The 12,778-nt window shown below is 40.1% G+C and overlaps 1 protein-coding gene across 3 annotated transcripts in view; it reads right to left on the bottom strand.

Moving 5' to 3' along the window:
* The window catches only part of LOC126088551 (WD repeat-containing protein 89), a 235,217-nt gene that overhangs the window by 69,134 nt on the left and 153,305 nt on the right, over positions 1–12,778 (bottom strand). The window lies entirely within an intron of this gene.

Genomic DNA, 12,778 nt, shown 5'->3' with positions numbered 1-12,778 from the left:
TTGAAAGAATGTAAATAATTTAGGAGTAAAGATAACAATTCACTTAACACAGAGGTGTTAAGTCTTGACATGGATGTAAATTGATTTTAAATTTAGACAGCTTTAGGACAAATCTCTTTCTCTCTCTCAAGTACACACACACGCACGTGCACACATGCGCGCGCACACACACGCGTTTGCACACGTACACACACACACACACACACACACACACACACACACACACACACACACACAATTTTACACTTACATTGTGCTGGATGAATACACAATGCCGGGACTGCAGTTCTGCAGGTAGACTCAGGTATTGGGATGAGAAGTTCTCTCAGGTGGAGAGAGTGATGGGAAAAGGGTGGCAGAGAGTCAGAGGCAAGTAGGGAAAAGCAGCAAATGGCTGCCTCCTTCTGCCTTCCTCCTGCCTTTCTTCCCACTCCACTCAACAAAGCCCTTCACCCCAGTCAACCTACAGAACAGCAGTCTCAGCATTGTGTATTCGGCCAGCACAATGTATACTACCTGATCAAAAGAAGGCGCAATTGACTACTACATGTCACAAGGGGCAGATCCACCACTAAAAGATGATTCTGTGGAGATATTACAAACTTTCAGGGGGATTGATAAGGGTAAATGTATCAACTTGAGGTAAGGTACCCTGGTCTGGAAAAAACCATGTCTGAAATTATGACCAAAAATCATTCTGATAACTGTAACAATGGAATAATGTCCTGCACTGTTGTTGCTAAGATGCAGGGTAGGCAACTTTCAGAGGTGATAGTATTGACCAAACAAGAAAAAAAATATCAATAAATATGGGCTCTAAAGTGCATATCCTAAGAGCTAACAGCATTTGTTCATTCTGACTACTGTGAAACACATCGCTTCTACTAAAGAACTCCCCGTAGCTCTTAGTTTTGCATGTTAGACCCCATATTTACTGGACTTTTTTTCTTGTTTTGGACTATACCATCTCCTCCAGAAATATGGTAACTACTGAGCTTCCAGGAAAAGAGACATTTTTTCACAGTATCAAAGATGAACAAGTGCTCATAGCTCTTAAGGTATGCATTTTAGAGTCCATGTTTATGAGACATATTTTCTTGTTTTGATCCATAATACCACCTCTGAAAGTTGTCTACCCTACAATCTTACAAAAAACAGTACCAGTACATGTATGTCACTGTCAGAGATATCAAAATGATTTTCGCTTATAACTTTCAACTTGATTGTTCCTGGACCATGGTCCCTTAACTCAAATTGGTACATTTATCCTTCTCCATTATCCCTGAAAGTTTGTAACTTCACCATGGAATCACCCTGTTTAAAAAGAGGAGGGGAGTAATTTGTTGGCAGTAGAGAAGAGATAACAGCGGACCCAAAGTCGACTATTGGTGATGTGATGGTAAAAAGGAAATGCAACACAAAAAGCACAGCTAAACCATGACCAGGAAGACCTCATGTAGTGATCGACAGGGACCACTGAGCACTACGGAGGGTGACTGGAAAAAATTACATGAACCAGTGGAAGGAATCACTTGTGAGTTTCAAAGTGCTACCAGCTGTACAGCTAACATGAGATGTGTGCACAGGGAGTTACAAAGAATGGGGTACAATAGTCAAGCAGTCCTGCTACACATTTCTGTAGCTGATGCTAAATGACACCTGAGATGGTGTAAAGAGCAACACCACTGGACAATGGATGACCACAATGAGTATTTAGTGCCAACAGCGAAGTACAGAGGAGGTGGTGTTACAGAATGGGGGTGTTTTTTGTGGTTATGGTGTGAGCCCCTTATTACACTCAAGAAAACACTAATGCAAAAGGATATGAACACATTTTGCAGCAGTGTGTGCTGCACACAGAAGAGAAATAGTTCAGAGATGACTGTATTAGCATGATAGTGCACTCTGTAATAAAACAGAATCTGAGGCAATGGTTTGTGGACAATAACGTTAGTGAAATGGACTGGCCTGCTGAAAGCCCCAACATGAACCCAATGGAATATCTTTGGGCCGAGTTAGAATGTCAGCTTTACTCCAGATCCCAGCATCCAGCTACTTTCTCTGCTTTTGGCTCTTAAGGAAGAATAAGCTGCCATTCTTGCACAAACATTCAGCCACCCCATCAAAAGCGTCCATAGCCATCACAAAGAGAAGAGTGGGCACACCGTACTAAGGTCAACTGACAGGTGTTCAGATATACAGTAGTTTTAAAGTTACATCTATGAGAATTGGCATCTCCGTTATAAATAAAGTAAAAAAAACGTGTGTTTCAGTGTTTTTGGAAATTAAGGGGGTGAAATAGGGAATGAGATTTTTATGAAATATTTCATTATGAAAAATCAACCAATGGAAACTCCAGGTTGGAATGTCAACATTATAACGGAAAGGATAGATTGCTATTCACAATAAAGATGACACATTGAGTTGCAGACAGGCACAAAGGAACGACTGTTCCATATTTATCTTTTGGCCAAAGCCTTCTTCAGAAAAACACACACACACACACACACACACACACACACACACATATATACACATTCATTCACAAAAGCGAGCATATCTCATGCACATATGATGACCATCTCTGGTAACTCAGACCAGAATGCAACTGTCATGTGAACAAAAGCAGTAATCTGGAGGAAAACACTTAGAAGGTGAAACAAATCCACTAAAGTGAGTCCACACTACTTTCTCTGTCCTCTTCTGGGGTATTGCTGTGCAGTGTGATGGACGCTGAAAAAGTCCAAAGAAGGGCAACTTGTTTTGTATTATCACAATATGGGAAATAGATACTTCATCTCCTACCTCCCAAACTCTGGCAATATCCTTTTTTCCAGGTGTGCTAGTCTTGCAAGTTTCGTAGGAGAACTTATGTGAAGTTTGGAGGATAGGAGATGAGATAATGGTGGAAGTAAAGCCATAGGAATGGGTCATGAGTAATGCTTGGGTAGCTCAGTTGGTAGAGCACTTTCCTGTGAAAGGTAAAGGTCCGGAGATTGAATCTCTGTCCAGACACAGTTTTAATCTGCCAGGGAGTTTCATATCAGCACACAAACCACTGCATAGTGAAAATTTCATTGTAGTTGAGAAACAGTCTGAAAGTGGTTCTATGAAACCTCTGGAGACACTTAAGTTCTTAAGGGGTTGTTCAGAAATTGCTACACACACTATTTAAAAGAGTATGGAAATAAAATATGGCACCTTGGAATGGACATACAGTGTGATCACTTCACTTTTTAAAGAGGATGTTGGGAAGAAGTGTGTCAATTTCAGTGGACTAATTTTGCTTCCACAAGCCTTAATGTCAACAAGTCATTCCTTGAGAACAGAATATTAAAATCTGTTGTATCTACATCTGAAGAAGAATTACGTGGCAGGAAGAACTACATGGCTTTGACCTATTTTACCATAACAATTCTATACAAAAAATACCAGAAAAAAATAAAATACTTATAATAGTACTTTTGGAGATCACCTATACTCACACAGAACATCAGTGCAAGAGTACAACAGTTATATGATGATACAAACTGCTATTCAAAGGCCCTGAGTAGAAGATCATATTAATTCAAAATGAAGAGCTATGTCCCCTGCCATTCCTATTTATCACCATAATGGATGAAGCTTTAAAAGCAGTAAAAAAAAAAAAAGAATTCAATACCTAATTCTTTAGCCTCTGCTGAAAATGCAAGTGGAAGTACAAGAAGTAAAGTAGAAATCTGGCATAAAGAAATTATAGCTATGGGTCTCAAAATCAGTAAAACCAAGACATAGGATTTAGTATTCAGCACAGATGCTCAAATAATCCATCTATAAATTGGAAACACACTGAAAAAAGACACAGTTGGTGGACCACTAACCAAATCACACTATTTATCTAGCATTTTCTCTTCAGATAACACCATATACCAAGAGATAGTAACCACAATACAAAAATCCTCCAAAATCCTACCACAGAATGTGTCAGATACTTGAGGATGAAATATTTTAAAGGGTTCCAAGACTAGCCTTAGAAAACATACCTCTATTTAGACTGGAATACGGCTTGGAGGTTGCAGCTTCTACAGTACCAACAGTCATCTTCAGGCATCAGCAATGTGTTTCCCTCGTTCTTGCCAACAAAAGAGAAAAATAAGACACCTGACAATACTCAGGATTGGAAAAAAGCCTATTGGAGCTCCAAGAAGTAAAACAAATACAATAGTAGAATCATATGTAGAGAATGGCTTCATGCAGGACCACTGAAGTATATTTTGGTAAAAATGTTCCTGGGAAGACACCAAGAGGAACCTTCATGACAGCAGCAAGAAGCATAGCTCCAAGGACTTCAAAACCAATGGTACCGACTGATGTCAAATAAATGAACAAGAACTGTGGACGGGCAAAACATTATGGAAAGGGCTAATGCAGAACTGCTCCTGTCTTTCAGGAGTGAGGGAACGGCTATGAGAAGAAGCCAATAACAAATAGCACTTTGTCATTTTCCCACTCTCAAAGGCAGTTAGGATGTGACTGTTAATCTTATGGCGTGCTGTGTACTATATTGATGCTTACTGTGTATTTCCAAACCACTTTAGATATTAACAATAAATTGTGTGTGTAGGTTATCAAACAGCCATATTCAACAATGGTAATCTGGGAGGGAAAATAACCAAGTGAATTATAAATATTGCTGTTCACCAAATTGAGGAGGCATTGAGCGACATGCAGGCTCATTTAAAAGTAGACTAAGCCATTGGATCAAGTCTTCCTTCAGATTTAGAAAAACAGCCGTACATTCATAAGCACACAACTGACACATACATAAGCAGTATTGTCTCTGGACGCTGTGGCCTTAATGCATTAACAATTTTGGCTGGGGTGAGGAAACAAAAGAGGCATGGGGAGCAAGAGGGATACAATGAGGGAGAGGGAGATGGAGTTGGAGTGGGAGGGGGAGGGGGGGAGGAGACAAAGACAGAGGGTGAGAGAAAGAGAGAGAGATGCAGTGTAGGGCTGGGAGGATGATACTGTAGTGCTGTCTAGGGGAGTGTGAAGGAATGTGGCAAGGTAAGATGGCGAGTTGCTAGGTGCAACATTCGAAGTCTACAGGAAATGCTGTGTGGCTAGAGCCTCCCATCAGGTAGACCGTTCGCCCGGTGCAAGTCTTCCGAGTTCACATCACTTTGGCAACTTGCGTGTCGATGGGGATGGAATGATGATGATGATAAGGACAACACAACATGCAGTCCCTGAGTGGAGAAAATATCTGACCCAGCTGGGAATTGAACCCGGACCGTTACATATGACATTCTGCCGCGCTGACCACTCAGCTACTAGGGGTGGACATTCAAAGTCTATGATGGGAGGAAAGTGGGGAGGAGAGATGAAGAAAAGAGGAAGGACTAAGCAGATGCAGTGAGGGGATGGAAGGTATATGTTAGGCTGGAGTGAGAGCAGGGTAGGGGACAGAACTAGACGGAGGACAGGGACCAAAGAAAGTTGAGGCCATGAGGATATGTTGCTGGGCCCAGAGACAATACAGGGTGTATACGGGGACAAGGAAAAAAAATTCCCGGATATTCTGTTTAAAAAATATGCTTTTTCCGGGGCGAAAATACACTTTTTCTGTGCTAAGTGACAGTAGGTTTTCCGTAGATTTTCCCTTGGAACTGTAAAACTTATCAATCCTTTGAATGGTTAACGTTTTATACAATCGCGCAGAACTTCCCGAGAAAAAAAATAAAAAAAAACCCAGGGGAGAGAAGTTTTGGAAAGACCTTTGATTTGCAGCAACATATACGATGCATATTTTCGTATTACGAAAGTATAAATTCGAATAGCACCAAACACAGTGCGTTAAGTTTCCGGAGCGTTGAAACCGAGGTTGCGATGTCCTTTTGTAAGTGAGTCATATCTCAAGCCACGAGATCTCGCCAGCCGATGACAGCAGCTATTCAGAGCATAGGACACGTGTTACAGTCAGCCAACAGCAAGATCACAGGTTACATAGCGCGAAAAGAGGAAAAGTTAACGGTTTACATTAATGTACACAGTACCGTATATCTACAAGAAAAGCTAAGCTTTCACATATAATTTTGGTCTCTAAGATTAACATGCTACAACAGAAGCTAAGTTTTCACATGTAATATTGATTTTTTATTTTTTGGCGTGTGTTACACTTTAAGATACATCACACAAATGTGCCAGTAAACTTAAAATTCTGACATAAATGTCTCGGCTCGAAATTCTTGTCAGTGGCTGGTCCTCAAACTGTTCAGTTACGAACGCTCTGTGATTTAGATATCCATCCCACTTTCTCACACGTAACATAATTCAGAAATTTACTTTGAAAGTAACGCTTTTCTAACCACCGTTCGCAATACTATCCAGTATCCAGAGACTGTTAGAAATAGGTTCGATTTACCAGTTGCCAGAGAGCGCCAGAAAAACAGGCATTATTGTGCGTGTGCAACTGTATTGGTGTAGGAAGCCCGCATGTTCGTGTGTATAAAGCACTAACAGAACTTACATTACACCATAAAAGAAACAGGTCATCAGAGGGTACTCCAAGGAGCATCGGAATTTCGTAAACTATACTAAAATGCATAATTCGGCTTGAGTGCAAATTGGCTTTTTCCAGATTCACAATGAAGTAGGTCCCATCTGATATTAAGCTTTTCAGTGTGGTTTTTGGGATGTAAATTTTCTTGGAGTACCAGTAGTTTGCGATATCATTTTTGGTTCTTTATTATGGCATAATGCCATGTATGGCAGAAGATGATAACGTGCACTTGAAATTCAGCGAACAGTTGGAACTAGGCAATACTGTAGAATGAAACACTTCGTTTCAAATAAAACGACTGCTTCAGCGGAAAGATTAATAAAGCCAAATTTCTTTAGCAAACTTGCAAAATTAACTTCACTGTTTTGCAAGGCGATTAATGTTTGACTGCTACAAACTTGGAAATAAAATAAAATCAGATAACTGAAATTAATAATATATTTTTGCCCTCCGTAATTATGTGAATGTATTTTAATTCACCTGATATCCGTTTTGTTTTCATTTGATGTGGGAGCTGTACCGAAGAGAAGCAGTGAAATCACTTAACGTTAACACGGCTAACGTGGAGGTTAATCCCCTCCCCACTACAACTCAGACAACTCTGTGCAAGCGTGAATCTGGCAGCTAGGGCGCGCGAGAAAAATTTTTCTCGTTTGCATCTGGCTGCTCGCTGCTACTACCGATACAGCTAACAGCCAAACTTCAAGTAGCGGGAGAAGGTACTGCTTAATACGCGAGTCAAATGCGCATGCGCAACAGACCGCTGGCAATTGGTCAAACGAACCTAATGTGAACAGTTGTGACGTCATGCTCATAGCAAGCAGTTTATTGTTACGAAGAATTACAGTCTGCGCCCTATGGCCTTTGACATATTTTTGCTATTTGCAGACGCTTGTGCGTGCACGGTGTTTTGTTGCTGTAAATTGCACATTTCCTTTGCCACTAAAGTTTTATTTTTTTCCCTCTCGTTTATATTTTCTTGCCGCAGTATCATTCTCCAGTAGCAGGATACAATAACATTCTTTGCTAGAGAATCAATTCTGCAGTCAAAATTACAAAAATTTAACTGAAAGCTAAAACAATGAAAAATTCCCGGAATTCCGAAACATTCCCGGGTTTTTCCCGGTTTTCTCCCGGATGAAAAAATTCCCGGGTTTTTCCCAGATTTATCGGTTGTCCCGGGTCGTAGACACCCTGCAATAGTAGCTATCTGTAAGTGAGTTGTGTGTGTGTGTGTGTGTGTGTGTGTGTGTGTGTGTGTGTGTGTATGTGTGTGTGTGTTTCTAAATCTGGAGGAGGACTGTGTTTATTAACTTACTTTACTTTTAATTGTACCTGTAATGTGCAAGTCTGCAACTTGATGCCTCCTCTATGTGGTAAACAGACATTTCTTTTTATTTGCTTGAGGGAGACCAAGATGAATACATGTGTGAGAAAAATAATGCAAGAAAGATATTGTTATATACACTGAAAAACAAAACACACTTGAAACACAAAGTACAGAAGCAGATTCTTTTGATCAGACTTCTGTTGATAAAAAAAAAAAAAAAAAAAAAAAAAAAAGGGCGGGAACTGGGCTATAAAAATATACTGTTTTTCAACATGTTACTGTGCAACTCATGATACATGACCAGAAAAAAAACTTGAACACTGAATGGACAAATATCATCAGTTCAGAATTACTTTATGATTGACAACTAATGGAGGTAGTAGGGACCAACGTGGGAGGCATGGACCACTCTCCACCAATCTCATGATACCTATAGCTGAAGCAACCACATGAAGTTGCCAAACCTTCACACCACCACTACAACACTTCCTGCTTACAATGTGAGACTCAGGCAGCTTGCTGTACTGTGTGGTTGTTGCACCCTGTGATTTTGTTTGTTGTCATTTTTACCATTGCAGGAGCTATTATTTTACTTGTTGCTACTGTTATTTATTGTGTGGTACTAAACAATGTCAAAAGACGCTCGGCAGAAAAAGTTATAAGTGCAAAAGTTTTGCGTCCTCCTCTTGTCCAGAGGATTGCCATATGAGGTCAGTCAAGATACACTTTTTGCACATTATGTGTCTACTTTGACACTGAAAAACCATAATGTTGCCTCGCTGCTCTGTGTTCACAATGTAATCGATAGAACTGTTGCAACTCTGAACATAAACAAGAACACTATAGTGAAGCCTGTCAAAGAAATGTTCGAGAAATAAAATTAATCTAGAATAACATTGAAGCTCAAAACTCTTGGGGAAGAAATGTTATGTGGATAAGCAGAATATGAATATATATTCACTTGCTGAGGATGCAGTTTGTCATCAGGTTCACAGTTATTATTTCAGAAAGGAAAATCCAACACTCAGCAAGTTATTGGACACCCTTAATGAATCAGGTCTTTCTCAAGGCAATCACACACTTTTTTCCATTAAATAATAAAATTCACAGTTAAGTACTTCACAGGTCTGTCATAGTGACGAGAATGATATCAGTGGAGGTTTTCCATTGTCACCATAAAAAATGAAGTTGCACGTTTAAAGAGCACAGTTTACGTAACAGAATTATATTTTCATATGTTTTGACATTTTAATAAGAAGGCCTTATCAGCAACTAACCCCAACTGAAATTCATCTACGGAATTCAGTCTATATTACATAAAATAAATATTCCTGTTTACACTATTGCCAAAATACTGAAGTAATCATTTTTGTATCGCTCTTGTTCTTTCTCCCAATATTGGTTGGCCTACTTAATATAAGTTTTCTCACAACAATGAACATGCATAAAACTAATATTTTGTTACGTTAGAGATAAGTAGGTTGATCAAAAAAATTAACAACAGTTTAATTATAAACCTAGCAATCCATTTCTTGCAAAAAAATGTTATGGGTGACCTTTTAGTACATGGCATGCGAGCGGACCATTGAGCATCTACATCTACATACATACTCCGCAATCCACCATACGGTGCGTGACGGAGGGTACCTCGTACCACAACTAGCATCTTCTCTCCCTGTTCCACTCCCAAACAGAATGAGGGAAAAATGACTGCCTATATGCCTCTGTACGAGCTCTAATCTCTCTTATCTTATCTTTGTGGTCTTTCCGCGAAATATATGTTGGCGGCAGTAAAATTGTACTGCAGTCAGCCTCAAATGCTGGTACTCTTAAATTTTCTCAGTAGTGATTCACGAAAAGAATGCCTCCTTTCCTCCAGAGACTCCCACCCGAGTTCCTGAAGCATTTCTGTAACACTCGCATGATGATCAAACCTACCAGTAACAACTCTAGCAGCCCGCCTCTGAATTGCTTCTATGTCGTCCCTCAATCCGACCAACGCTCGAGCAGTACTCAAGAATAGGTCATATTAGTGTTTTATAAGCGGCCTCCTTTACAGATGAACCACATCTTCCCAAAATTCTACCAATGAACCAAAGACGACTATCCGCCTTCCCCACAACTGCCACTACATGCTTGTCCCACTTCATATTGCTCTGCAATGTTACGCCCAAATATTTAATCGATGTGACTGTGTCAAGCGCTACACTACTAATGGAGTATTCAAACATTATGGGATTCTTTTTCATATACATCTGCATTAATTTACATTTATCTACATTTAGAGTTAGCTGCCATTCTTTACACCAATCACAAATCCTGTCCAAGTCATCTTGTATCCTCCTACAGTCACTCAACGACAACACCTTCCCGTACACCACAGCATCATCAGCAAACAGCCACACATTGCTATCCACCCTATCCACAAGATCATTTATGTAGATAGAAAACAACAGCGGACCTACCACACTTCCCTGGGGTACTCCAGATGATAGCCTCACCTCCGATGAACACTCACCATCGAGGACTACGTACTGGGTTCTATTACTTAAGAAGTCTTTGAGCCACTCACATATTTGGGAACCAATCCCATATGATCATACCTTAGTTAGGAGTCTGCAGTGGGGCACCAAGTCAAACACTTCCCAGAAGTCAAGGAATATATGGCATCCGTCTGATACCCTTCATCATATTTAACTGAAATTATCTCGTGTTACAAAACTCTGCCAGAGTTCCAGTTTGGAGCAAATAAAATATGATGCATTCTTAACATTTCATGTGCTCAACGTGTTGATCTAACTTCAATAACAAAAAAGTTTCCCGCGCGTTGAAAATTCGGTGATGTCATGGGAAAATGCATTTTTGTAAATTGTCGGTATATCAGTTTAATAATTTGTTGCCACCAATGAAACTAAAATGAGAACATAGTGCAGCTCCTCCAGAACACATTGATGCAAGTTCCATATTTGTAAAGTGGGTAGTTTCCAACTTTGAATGACTTGAATGAAAAGTAAGATTACGCGTGCATTCTGTGCAGGATGTAGCAACTCTGTTCTGCACCTCCACATGTTCCTCCTAAACTGTCAATCTTAAAATGATTCTGAATAGACTATAGATCTCAATTTCTGTTTTATAACAAGCAGTTGCCTAAACCACTAAGGTATCTGAGTATGTCTCCCAGCCTGACTCGAACTTTCATATTTCCTGTATGAATATTAAGAGCTTAGTAGCTAGTACTATGAATAGGGAAAATTAAAGGAAATTTTGGAGAAAAGGAAAGTACCTGTATGAATAATAAGAGCTTGTACTGTAAGCCAGTAATGAAAAAAGAAAGGAAGCCTGAAAGGTGGCAGTGGTATTGGGAAATAGCTGAACCTTTAAAAGCTCTGGAGCCAGAAGGAATCCTTATCAGACCTATACTCAAACTGGTTATGAGTTAGCTCCTCTTTTAAACATAATATACCAAGGATCCCAGAAATAATGAAACATGTCTTGTGGTCAGAAGAAAGTACAAGTCACAACTGTCTATAAGAAGGATAGTGGAAGTGATCCACAGAACAATCACAACATTCTTGTCACCCTCTTGTTGTAAAACCTTAGTAGATAACTCTGAGCTCAAATTTAATGCAGTAACTCGAACACAATGACCTCTTCCATGCTAATCATCACAGATTCTAGAAAGACTGATCATGTGAAACCCAACTTGCACTTTTCTCACGTGACATCCTGGAAGTCACAGATCTAGGCAGCCAGGTAAAAGTAGTATTTCCCGACTTTCGAAAAGGAATAATCTCAATACCACACATACTTATTATCAAAAGTCAGACCATCTAGGGCAAGCAAAATTGCAGCTAACGTGAGGATTTTTGGTAGTGATGATGCAGCATGTTATTTTGGACAGAGAGTCATTGACAGATGTAGAAGTAAATTCAAGAGTAACACAGGCAAGTGTTATTGAGACTCTTTCTGTTAATATTGTATTTTAATGACCTTGCAGACAATACTAAAAGTAACCAGAAACTTTTTGCAGATGATGTTATCCATAATGAAGAACTGTCTGAAAGAAAAGTTGCACAAATATTAAATCAGATTCTCATAAGTTGTCAAAGAGATGAAAAGATTGATAAATTGTTTAGTATCCTATGATTCCAGTATCTATGATTCCAGTATCAATGAATCACAATTGGAATTGGTGAATTCACACAAATACGTGGATGGAGCAATTTGTAGGAATATGAAATGAAAAGCTCACATAAACTCAGTCGTAGGTAAAGCAGGTGCCAGACTTTGATTCATATGTAGAATACTAGGGAAATGCCATCAATCTACACAGGAGATTGCTCACAAAGTATTCATGTGACCCATCTTGGACTATCGCTCAGGTGTGCGGGCCCTGTACCAAACAGAGAGGCACGAATTGTCACTAGTGTGTTTCGCCCACGGGAGAGGGTCGTGGAGCTGCTGATGAAACTTAACTGACCAAACAAAACCATGAAAGCCTACTTGCAAAGTTTCAAGAGCCAGCTTCAAGTGATGAATCTATGGATACCCTATCCCCCCTCCCTCCCTCCCTCCCTCCCTCCCTCCCTCCCCCCCCCCCCCCCCCCCCGCACAATATATGTCACTACCATAAGGATGACTTGTAACTTGTAACAGCGGATTCACTATGTGTGCCATTCAGATACTCCCTTCCAGCATAAATTTCTCTGAACAAAGCAGTTGAGAATTATCTCTCCAGAATATCCTGCATTCTCACAATACCCCTGACCTAAGCCTCCATAAACCTGTTTCCCATTGCCTCACCTTACCTTTTCCCTTTTCTTCTCTGTCATTTTCCACACCATTCTTCCACCACCCAGATTGCACTGCCTCCCCCCCACCCCAACCCCCACCCCCGTCGCCAT

Source organism: Schistocerca cancellata, chromosome 6 (assembly GCF_023864275.1).
Source record: "Schistocerca cancellata isolate TAMUIC-IGC-003103 chromosome 6, iqSchCanc2.1, whole genome shotgun sequence".
NCBI lineage: Eukaryota > Metazoa > Arthropoda > Insecta > Orthoptera > Acrididae > Schistocerca > Schistocerca cancellata.
The sequence above is the reverse complement of the archived record's forward strand: the minus strand, read 5'-3'. Positions and strand labels throughout refer to the sequence as shown.